Below are 11,254 nucleotides of genomic sequence, written 5' to 3' on the forward strand. Positions count from 1 at the left end.
AGGTAGCTTCCTCAGAAAATGAAGAGGACTACCCTACAACCCAGCAGTTGCACTACTAGGTATTTATCCAAGGGATACAGATATGCTATTTCAAAGGGACACATGAACCCCAAAGTTTATAGCGCACTATCAACAATAGCTAAAGTATGGAAAAAGCCCAAATGTCCATCGAAGGATGAATGGATAAAGAAGATATGGCATGTATATATATATATATATATATATATATATATATATATATAGCATATATATACACATATATATGTATGTATATATACATACACAATCGAGTATTACTCAGCAATCAAATCTTGCCATTTGAAACTACGTGGATGGAACTAGAGGGTATTATGCTAAGTGAAATTAGTCAGAGAAAGACAAATATCATAGGACTTCACTCATATGAAGACTTAAAGATACAAAACATAAGGGAAGGGAAGCAAAAATAATATAAAAACAGGGAGGGAGACAAAAACATAAGAAACTCTTAAATGTGGAGAACAAACAGAGGGTTACTGGAGGGATTGTGGGAGGGGTGATGTGCTAAATGGGTAACGGGCATTAAGGAATCTACATTGTTACTAACTAACTTGGATGTAAATTTAAAAAATAAATTAAGTAAAAGTTAAAACATAAAACTAACCCAGTAAATAAAAGGCTTCCCAACAGAATATTGTTGAAAACTCCGAGTCCCCACTAAGCTTTGTAACTAAATGGTTTTCTTAATTTCCCTGTTTCTCATAAATACGGACAATGTGCTCTGACACAAATCTGCTCTTGCCCTGCCTCAAGGTTAGCAGAAAGAAAATATTCTCCTATGACTTGGCTTGTTAAAAAGAAAAGAGGAAAGAAAATTCATTTGAGATAAACCAATTATTTCTCATGATGGAAAATCTGCATGATTACTTTGGACATAATGTATTGCATTTGTTTATGGCTGACTTTGCCTAAACTAGTAAAGCTTTTTAAATGACAAATATTGCACATTTCACTTAGACACACACACACACACACACACACACACACACACACACAAATAGCATGAAACAAAAATGAATAGGATATAACATAAATGCAGTAAGAACATAAAAGATTAGTTTTCCTATAAAATGTAAAATAACTGCTTTGGGAACAGTTTTCATTTGATAACTTCACAAGCAAATTTATGTTGACTTCCAATTTATTAACCATTTTTAGAAGCACTTTTTTTAATTTTTATTAATGTTTTATTTTTGAGAGAGACAGATACAGTGTGAGTGGAGGAGGGGCAGAGAGAGAGGGAGACACAGAATCTGAAACAGTCTCCAGATCTGAGCTACCAGCACAGACCCCGAGGCGGGGCTTGAACCCATGAACTGTGAGATCATGACCTGAGCCTAAGTCAGACGCTTAAACGACTGAGCCACCCAGGCGCCCCTAGAAATACTATTTTCAGTGATAACTCTAAATACAAATGGGATTATGCTTCAGAAAGAGGGAAACAGTGTTTTCTCTTTAGTAAATTAATCATGCCAAAAACCGAAAGGATATCAGCTTTGCAAAAGACAATTCCAACAGACAACATTTTTGGTATCTGAACCATCATTTCAGTAAAAGTACAGTCAGTGAGGCTGTATCCTTGACTCAAAATCATGTACCATTTGTGGAGGGAACCCCAGAAACTCTCCTCCAACATGATGATTGTCATCCGGGAGCTGTATTTTTTTTTTTTTTTTTTGATGAAATGGAATGTTCAAACTATCTTTATCATGACTCCAGTCTCTGGCTTTTTAAGTCCAGCTCTGCTCTAAAACGGTCTTAATTCATTTGCCTTGGGTCACTTATCTTAAACCTGAATACCCAAATAAAAGGGACCTCAAATTAATTTTTTGATCATTAAAGAAAATAGGTCTACAACAATGATATATACCAAACCTTACTAGCTAAGATAGTATGCTTATCTCTTCCAAGTTACTAAAAGATTAATGCTTTTATTCAGCTTCATCAACCTGATATATGATGGGTTCTTAGGGAAACAACACTAATTTATGCTTGGAGTTTCAGTCTATTTCTTTGTTTTAATCAGCAGTAATGCTAAGTATGTTACTGTCTACAGATTTATTCTAGACCTATTTCCTATGTTTTAGTTTATATTGAGAGAGAGAGAGACAGAGACAGAGACAGAGCATGAGCCAGGGAGAGGCAGAGAGAGGGAGACACAGAATCTGAATCAGGCTCCAGGCTCCCAGCTTCCAGCACAGAGCCCAACACGGAGCTCCAAGTCATGAGCAGTGAGATCATGACCTGAGCCCAAGTCAGACGCTTAACCAACCAAGCCACACAGATGCCCCTAGACCTATTTTAAATTAGTAAATTAATACCAGACTCCAAAACTATTGACTATTATTTAAGCCTTTAGATCATTCACAAGTTCATTTACTTTGAACAAAATTAATTTCGATAAGATGCCCTAGTTTTCTATCTTTTAGAAGCTACACAGACATAGAAGGAGAAAACCAACAGCTTCCTCATACACAACTTAAGAATCATCTCTACACCCCTGATGCCAGTTTAAAACAACCATTACATGGCCACTTGATCAACATCCATAAGCTCAGGGCAATGGTTTGGAAATGCCAAATGAAGCCAGAGCTCAACACGTGTAAGGAGTCACACCACAAGCCTTAGTATTTCCATCTACATGTCCAAATGACAACTATTAACAGCTGCTTTCCTGTCAATTTAATGATTGCACAACTTGCATGAATGTGAAATAGAAAATCTATGCAGAAAAATCCTAAGTTCTATTTCAAATAATCAGCTGCACCCAAAGAGAGAACGATACTCTCTTAACTATAAATAACTGACTTTCAACGTCTATGATGGTTTTTCACCAATACAGCTCAGGCATGTTATCAAGAACACATGGTAAACCCTTATAACAAAGGCAATGACTTTTTCCTCTATATTTTAGGATAAAATAACAGCTATTGCCTTGACATTATGAATTCATTGTATAATTCCGACATGTTACAAAGGAAACAAACTCTGTTAGTATTCTTAGTGGCTAAATTTTGCAAAGGGAAGAATACATTTAGATAATCATTAAGGATAACAGAAATTGCAGCAGTAAAAAATAAAAGGATGTCAGATTCAAATTCAACCTGTGGGTATAATTACTCAGATACTAAACTTAATCCCATTTCCTGAAATGTGACACCAGCTTTACAGGTACCATTGCTTATAATATATCAGGTTGAAATATGGCTTTTCCCCATGCATTTTGGGGACAGTGTGGTAGATGAAAGAAAGTGGGCTTTGGAGCCCATGAGAACAACGTTATCCAAAGGACAGCACTTACTAGTACTGTGATCTCAGAAACATGACCTACTCTCTTTTGAGCTTCAGATTGTCAATTTTCGAAATGAGAATAATCATACTTACCTACCTGGAGGTTATGATGCCCATGCTAAGGATGTAATTCCAGTGCCAGCCAGGAACTTGGAGTATAGAGGTAGAGAGAAGATGTGAGCCTATACAAATAAATAGAGTTATAACTTGGGCTAAGGGCAAACTGGGATTAGCACTGTGTGAGCAAATAATGGGGACAAGGGCATACAGAAAAAAAAAAAACATGTAGGTAGTGACTAGGTACAACAGACAGAAACCTGTTATGGAATGGATTTGCCCCCAAAATCCATACTTTGAAATCCTAACTACCCATGGGACTGTACTTGGATACCAGATCTTGAAAGGTAAAGTGGAGGTCGAATGAGCTCATCTGGGGGGAGGGACCCTAATCTGATGACTGGTGTCCTATAGGAAGAGAGTGGACACCTACACACACAGAAGGAGACCACGTGAAGGCAGCAGGAAGGAGGTCGTTCACAAGTCATGGAGAGAGGAGACCCACCCTGGCCACACATTGATTTAAAGTGTGACAAAATAAATAAATCAATTTCTGTTGCTTAAGCCACCCAGTCTGTGGTACTTTGTGATGGCGGACCCAGCAAACTAATACGAAATCCCAACATTTCCTTGCTCAGCGAATTGTGTTTGAGCCTTTGAAGGAGTTAGGCACTGTTCCAGGGCCCTAAGGAAACAGTCTTAAACAAAGCTACTTTGGTCTTTGGACCCCATGGAGCCAACATTCTGGCAGGGACTGAAGCAGGTGACAGCAAGCAAGCAAGAAAAACAGATGATGCCGAGGGCCAGGAAGAAAAAGAATGCGGGGAAGGGATATCGGGTGTTCAGGTCGGAAAAGGAGCAGTTTTCAGTTTTAGATAGAGAGCTAGGAGAGACTCCACTGAGCAGGTGATGTCAGAGCAAAGATATGACAGAAATGATGGAGTATGTCATGTTAGCATGTGGGAGAAAATTCCGGACAGAGAGAGGAAAAGTGAGTGCAAAGACCTGAAGCAGGAATATGTGCCTGACATGATCAGGGAGCAGGGAGGGGGCCGTTGTGGCCACAGCCCAGTAAACAAGGGGAGGGGAAGAGGAGATACCTTCTGGGAGGTAGCAGAGTCTGGGGAGGGTAGCACCTGTGTGGTGCACAGCTGGAGTCAGGCGTCTGGAGACATGAAGAGCTGGGGGCAGGGCATAAAGTCTTGGAGGCCCCAGCTGCTGGTAGATAGAAGCCTGAGGCTGGCTGAGATCACCCCAGAGTAAGGGTGGACTGAAAGCAGATGGGGGGCAGGAAGAAGATGAGGACCAACCAACACAGACACTGGTGAGCAGCGGCCTGGACGGTGGGAGGAGGAAGGAAGTAATTTTTAAAGAAAGGGAGTAATCAAGTGTGTCTGTAAAATGGTGCCACATAGTCCACATACTGGATGTTGAGACTACTGTGAGCTTCAGCGATGTGAGTGTCGTTCATTAATGAGATGAGAACTAGGGACGAGTGGGAGAGGAAGCCCATTCAGACTCAGCTGACAGAAACAAGGGAAGGTCTGCAGGCGCCGGCACGTGCAATGCTATGTGTAGGAAGACCAAACAGGTGGTGCTGGATGGGAAGTGATTGCTCCCCGTGGGCTGGGAGAAACAGCTGCGGTTACACAGGATGGCCGGGTGTAACCGAGGAAACTCCAGGTGTGCAGGAGAGAGGGAAGCGGTGTGGGAGCCATGTTAGCGAGAGATAGCTTCCTCCCTTAGGAACACGACTCAACTGTGGCAACGGGACACCAGCCAAGCTGTGAGGATAGATGTACCAAGATGGGCGGCTGTGAGGTTGCTGGGACTGTGTGTGACTGGGAAACACGATAAAGATGCCGTACACTCCTCTGCCTGTAGAAAAGGATCATGGCCAGCATTTCAATACTGATGCACTGGAGAAACAGAGCATTGAGCCCTCCATAGGGACTCCCATGTTGTCCTCTACAGCAGACACTCCCACCTCCTTCCTGCACCCATCACCTCTGTGATGCCTGGCAATCCCTCATCTGCTCTCCATTTCTATGATTTTGTCACCTCGAGAATATTATACAAATGGAATCAAAAAGCATGTGACCTTTTTAGGATTCGCTTTTCCCCTCTGAGCATAATTCTCCGGAGATTCAGTCCTGCTCCAGTGTCTGTCAGCAGTGTGTGCCCTGGCACTTCTCACCTGTGAGTGCACCACCACATGGGGATAGCATGGTTTGGCTGTCTCCCTGTGGAAGGACATGTTGTACTAGTCTGGGCAGTGGCCCAAAGAAAGCAAGTCCTAATACCTGGATCGAACTCCCATCGATGGGATCTAGTTAAGGATCTTGAGTCCTGGGTTGTCTGCGTGAGCTCTAGATGGAATCATGAGCATCCTTAGACAGGCAAAGGGAGACTTGACAAAAGAGGAGAAACTGTGTCCGTGGAGACAGACTGGGGTGATGTGGTCACAAGCCAAGCGAGGTTGGTGGTCACTGGGAGCTACTAGAGGGAAGGGATACACTGTCCTCTGGAGCCCTGGGATCTCCAGAGGGAGTACAGCCCTGCTAACACCTTAGTCTCAGTGAAGCGAATTTCGGGTCCCTGGCCTCCAGAACTCTGGGAGAACATGATTTTGTTCTCATAAGCTACCAAGTTTGTGGTAAAAGAGCAGGTGTGTGCACAACAGGCCCCCATTCCCATCTCCCTCGGACTTTGGAGTCTTCCTTCCCTGACGAAGTCAGGGAAGCTCTGGCATTTCAACCTAGTTGACTGCAGGCAGCCATTGAGTCATTATTATGACCATTCCCAGTTCTCCAGGCAACACATTAAATTACATTTCCTGCAGGAAGAACCGTGTATCCATGTCTCGCCTATCGTATGTCACCTTCTTTGGTGTAATACTCTTTGAACCCACTCCCATACTCATCCCCCCATCTCCTACCAGTGTGAAGTGGTAATACCCTGCAACTCCCCTGCATGGGCACCTAATCATGCATGGACCTGACCCCACACCTCCGTTTGGAGTACACTGGATCCCACTATTTCCAGGAAGTAAACACCGATGGTAGACGTGGAGCCTGAAGATCACTGCTCTCGGTCATGACAGTATTGTCTTAGGTGAAGCCATTGAAACCTTTTCTCTAGGGGTCCTGGGGGTGGAGTAAGACTATTTTCCTCAGACAGGGGGAACTGCTTCTCTTGGCAACAAACACAAGATACTCATCTCATGAGGTCATATGTTTTCTGATGTTTTTCCCTTGCTTTCAACCTCTCCTATTTCCTGCGTATACCCCAGACACCCAAAACTGATCCCGGACAGGCTCTGTAACTGTCCCCCCATTGCCACAGTGACAACTCCACCCACAATCCTCCAGAGTGCTGTCTTCCATCACTCCACACCAGCACTAGTGGTAATGTAGCAAATGTGAAATCACCTCTTACCACCAATGACCAGTGTCCCCTTCTGCCATCAAGGAGGCTACTTGTATGTCTACCAGAGAGAAGAGCAGTCCAGTCCCAGAGTCCCAGTTCCAGGAGGTTTCCTGCAGCCACTCATGGTACAAATTACCATTGGTGCAGGACTGTGACAGAAGGCAGACAGCACACCCAAAAGCAGTGAGTGAAAAGCAATGCAAGGGTAAGAGAACCTCCAGGAGATGGTGGAGAGGGCAAAGCAGCCATGCTAAGCAAAGGCAAGATGTTTCCACTAAGAAGAAAGTGCAAAGAAAAGTGGTTCCTGATCCTGTAATATTTATCTGGAGATGAGGGTCTTGTGGGGAGATGTAATGCAGAGGGACATGACTACAGAAGCTCCCCGTTATCCATGGGGTTATGTCCGGAGACCCCAGGTGGGTCCCTGAAGCCACAGACAGTAAGAACACTATAGTGGCCATGAAGGGGTGCTGGTGGCACACCCCTACATAGCCCATGAAGGGGCACAGGTGGGTCACCCCTACATGGCACAGGAAGAGGCACAGGCATGACAAATCTACATGGCCAATGAAGGGGCACAGAGGGCTACAAGTGTCAGACCCCTGCATTGCCGATGTAGGGGTATCAAGGCTGTCCTAGAAGGTCGAAAAATATGATTCGCATACTGTAGGCGGCTGTTAGTGATGCGGCCATGAGCCTTCGAAGTAGGGCTCAGGCACTGGTATATGATCTTAAGATCTGAATACCAAAATTAGACAACCAACTCCTAAGTTAAGACTGGGTGAATTTCACAATAGAAGCAATAATGCTAGTATGTGCAACAAGAAATATTTGTCCTTGCATAAGCTCTATCAGAGCAGATAACCATGGATAGTTAACCATAAGATAAAAATAACCTAACTGTAAAGTCAATATCAAACCAATTGTTGACCCAACACAGATAGGCAATCAAGGAAAGATGAACAGAAGTAAAAGGAACTCAGCGAACACAAACCCTGCCTGTTTACCAATAAAATCACCTCTAGCATTTGTAGTATTAGAGGCCCTGCCTGCCGAGGGACATTCATGAAACGACCATGGTATCCTGATCGTGCAAAGGTAGCATAATCACTTGTTCCCTAAATAGTGATTCATATGAATGGCCACACGAGGGTTTTACTGTCTCTTCTAATCAGTGAAATGGACCTTCCCATGAAGAGGAGGGAAGAGGACAAGAAGACAAGTACATTGATGGAGATGTTTTCAAATGTTTTTAGCCTCATTTTTTTTTTTTTTTTTGAGAGAGAGAGAGAGAGACAGAACACACGTGGGGAAGGGGCAGAGAGAGAGTGAGACACAGCATTTGAAGCAGTCTCCATGTTCAGAGCCATAAGCACAGAGGTGAAGCCAGGGTTCGAACCCACAAACCACGAGACCATGACCTGAACCGAAGTGGAACACTTAATCCACTGAGCAGCAGAGGCAGCGCAAAATACGTCTGACCTAAAAGGAACATCAACACTACATCGCCGATGGAGGGGTGCAGAAGGGGCACATGCATGACCCCCTCCCACGCCGAGGTGGAGAGAGCACATGAGTGACACCCCTCCATTGCAGAGACAATGGCGCAAAGGTGACCCCCTCCCTTGACGTGGAAGGGTGCATGTGTGAACCCCCTCCTGTCCAAAGGCAGGGGGGGGTGCGCTAATGTTTGAAAACCTTCCGTACCCAGGGGGGAGGAACTATGACCTAAGCCTTACCCTACCCCTTATGGCAGTGCCAACCCTAACCCTTACCTTAAGAGATGCGTGTTTCTTCAGCTGCGAAAGTGAAAAGAACCATTCATGAAACTTCACAGTTAATAGTGACATCACTACTCTCTCCCTGAAGGGTGGCACTGTGCATGGGTGGCCATCTCACACACCAACCAGAGGCAAAGCAGAATCCTGACCACTTCTAGCATCAAGCGGGGTGGGGCTCATGTTTGAACGCCCTCCATCGCCAAGGGGGGTTCTGTGCATGTGTGAACACCCTTCCCGCCGAGGTGAGTGGGGCCAAGCGCCAACGCTCTCCTTCGCTGAGGGAGGGTTGTGCACCTGTACAAATGGTCTACCTCACAGAGTGAGGGCTGTGGGCATGCCTGAACACCCTTCCGCCGGGGAAGGGGGGGGGGCTTTGCACTTGCGTGAACACCATCCTGGAGAGGAGAGCGGGGAGCATACATCAACGCCCTCCCTCGCTGCAGAGTTGCGGGGACACATGCAAAAACAACCCCCTCATAGAGTGGGGCTTGTTTGCATGCGTGAACACCCTGCCACGACAAGGGGGCGTGGTGCATATGAGAACCATCTCCCTTGTGGAGACGGCTGGGCACATGCGCGAACACCATCCCACAATGAGAGGGTTTGTGCACATGTGTGAACACCCTTCTATCCCTAGGGGTGGCAGTGCACATGCGTGAATAGCCTCCTGCAATATGGGGGTGAGGCGCGTAAGTCGACACCCTCCTGTGCCAAAGTGCAGTCAGTCACATGGGTGAACACACTCCCGTGCCAAAGGGGGACACGCTAATGCTTGGAAATCCGTGCCTGGGGGGGAAGCTTGATGAAACCCTTACCCTACCCTGATGGTAATGTTAACCCTAAACATAACCTTAAGAGATACGTGTTTCTTCAGCTGTGAAAGTGGAAAGAACCATTCATGAAACATCACATTTAATAGTGACATCACTACTTCCTCCCTGAGGAGTGGGGCTGTGCATGGGTGACCCACTCACATGCTGACAGGGGGGCCAGGCGGAAGCCTGAACCACCTCCTGTGCTAAGTGGGGCAGGGCGCATGCGTGAACGACCTCCCTTACTGAAGTGGTGGTTCTGTGCATGCCTGAACACACTTCCTTGCCCAGGGGAGGGGGGTGCATGTGCAAATGCCTTCCCTCATTGAGGGGGGCTGTGCGCATGCGTGAACACCCGCCAGTTGGGGCGGGGCTATGCGCATGCCTGTACAGCCTCCTGCGGCAGGGGGCAGGGAGCATGCATGAATGTCTTCCCTGGCTGTGGGGGGCTGTGCGCATGTGGAAACGCCCTACCTCGCAGAGGAGGAGTTTTGTGCATGCATGAACACCCTTCCACCTTTAGGGAGAGCTGTGCACATGTGTGAACAGCCCCCTGTGGTATGGGGCAGGGCACATGAGCGAATGCCATCCCTCCCCTAGCCGGGGTTGTTCGCAAGCATGAACACACTTCTGCCAGGAGGGGGGCTGTGTATATCTATGAACACCCTCCAGCGCTGAGGGGGCGAGGTGCATAGGTCAACACCCTCCCGTGCCAAAGTGGGTATGGGGCGCATGCTTGAACCATCTCCCTTGCTGAGGGATGCATGGCGCATGAGTGTACGCCCTCCCTCATGGAGGGGTTGTTGTGCGCATGTGTGAATACCGTCCCTCACCCACTGGGGGCTGTATGCATGCATGAACACCCTCCTGCACAGAGGGGGGCAGGGAAGATGCGTGAATATTCTCCCATGCTGAGGTGTCAAGGCACATAGGTCAACACCTTCCCATGCCAAGGGGGGGGGTGCACATGGGTGAACACCCTACTGCCAGGAGGGGGGGGCCTTACATACACGAGAACAAACTCCCGGGCTAGTGGGGCAGGGTGCATGCGCAAACGCCCTCAGTCACCAAGGAGGGTTGTGCGTGAGAACACCCTTCCACCTGGAGGGAGGACTGTACTCATCCGTGAACACCCTCACGTGCTGAGGGGGGCAGGGAGCATGAGTGAAACACCTCTCATGCAGAGAGGGGGAGCAAGCATGACTGAACCCTTACCCTAAACCCTAAATGTAATGCTAACCCTAACCCTTACCTTAAGTGATGCGTGCTTTCAGCTGTGAAAGTGAAAAGAATCATTGATGAAATGTCACATCTAATAGTGGCAACGCTACTCCCTCTCCGAGGGGTGGCGCTGTTCATGGGTGACACCCTCCCTCCCCAAAGAGGTGAGGAGCATGTGTGAACCACCTCCCATGCCGAGGGAGACAGGGCACATGTGCCAACGTCCTCCCTCACCTTGTGGTGGGGGGTTGCGCAAATGTGCGAATGAGTGAACACACTTCCAAGCGGAAGGGATGGGGCACATGTGTGAACACCCTCCCACGCCGAAGGGGGCGGGGCACATGCGTGAATATTCTCCCGCTCTGAGGGGCGGTGCTATTGCGTGAATACATTCTGGTGACAGGGGGTTTGGAAGCATGACTTAACCCTTACCCTAACCGTTAATGGTAAGGCTAACCCTAACCCTTACCTTAAGAGTTGTCTGCTACTTCAGCTGTGAAAGTGAAAAGAACCATTCATGAAACGTCACATTTAATAGTGGCATTACTATTCCCTCATTGAAGGATGGCGCTCTGCATGGGTGACCTCCTCCCCCCACAGCAAGGGGGGGGGGGCTGTGCGCAT

Source organism: Acinonyx jubatus, chromosome D3, assembly GCF_027475565.1.
Source record: "Acinonyx jubatus isolate Ajub_Pintada_27869175 chromosome D3, VMU_Ajub_asm_v1.0, whole genome shotgun sequence".
NCBI classification, from domain to species: Eukaryota; Metazoa; Chordata; class Mammalia; order Carnivora; family Felidae; genus Acinonyx; species Acinonyx jubatus.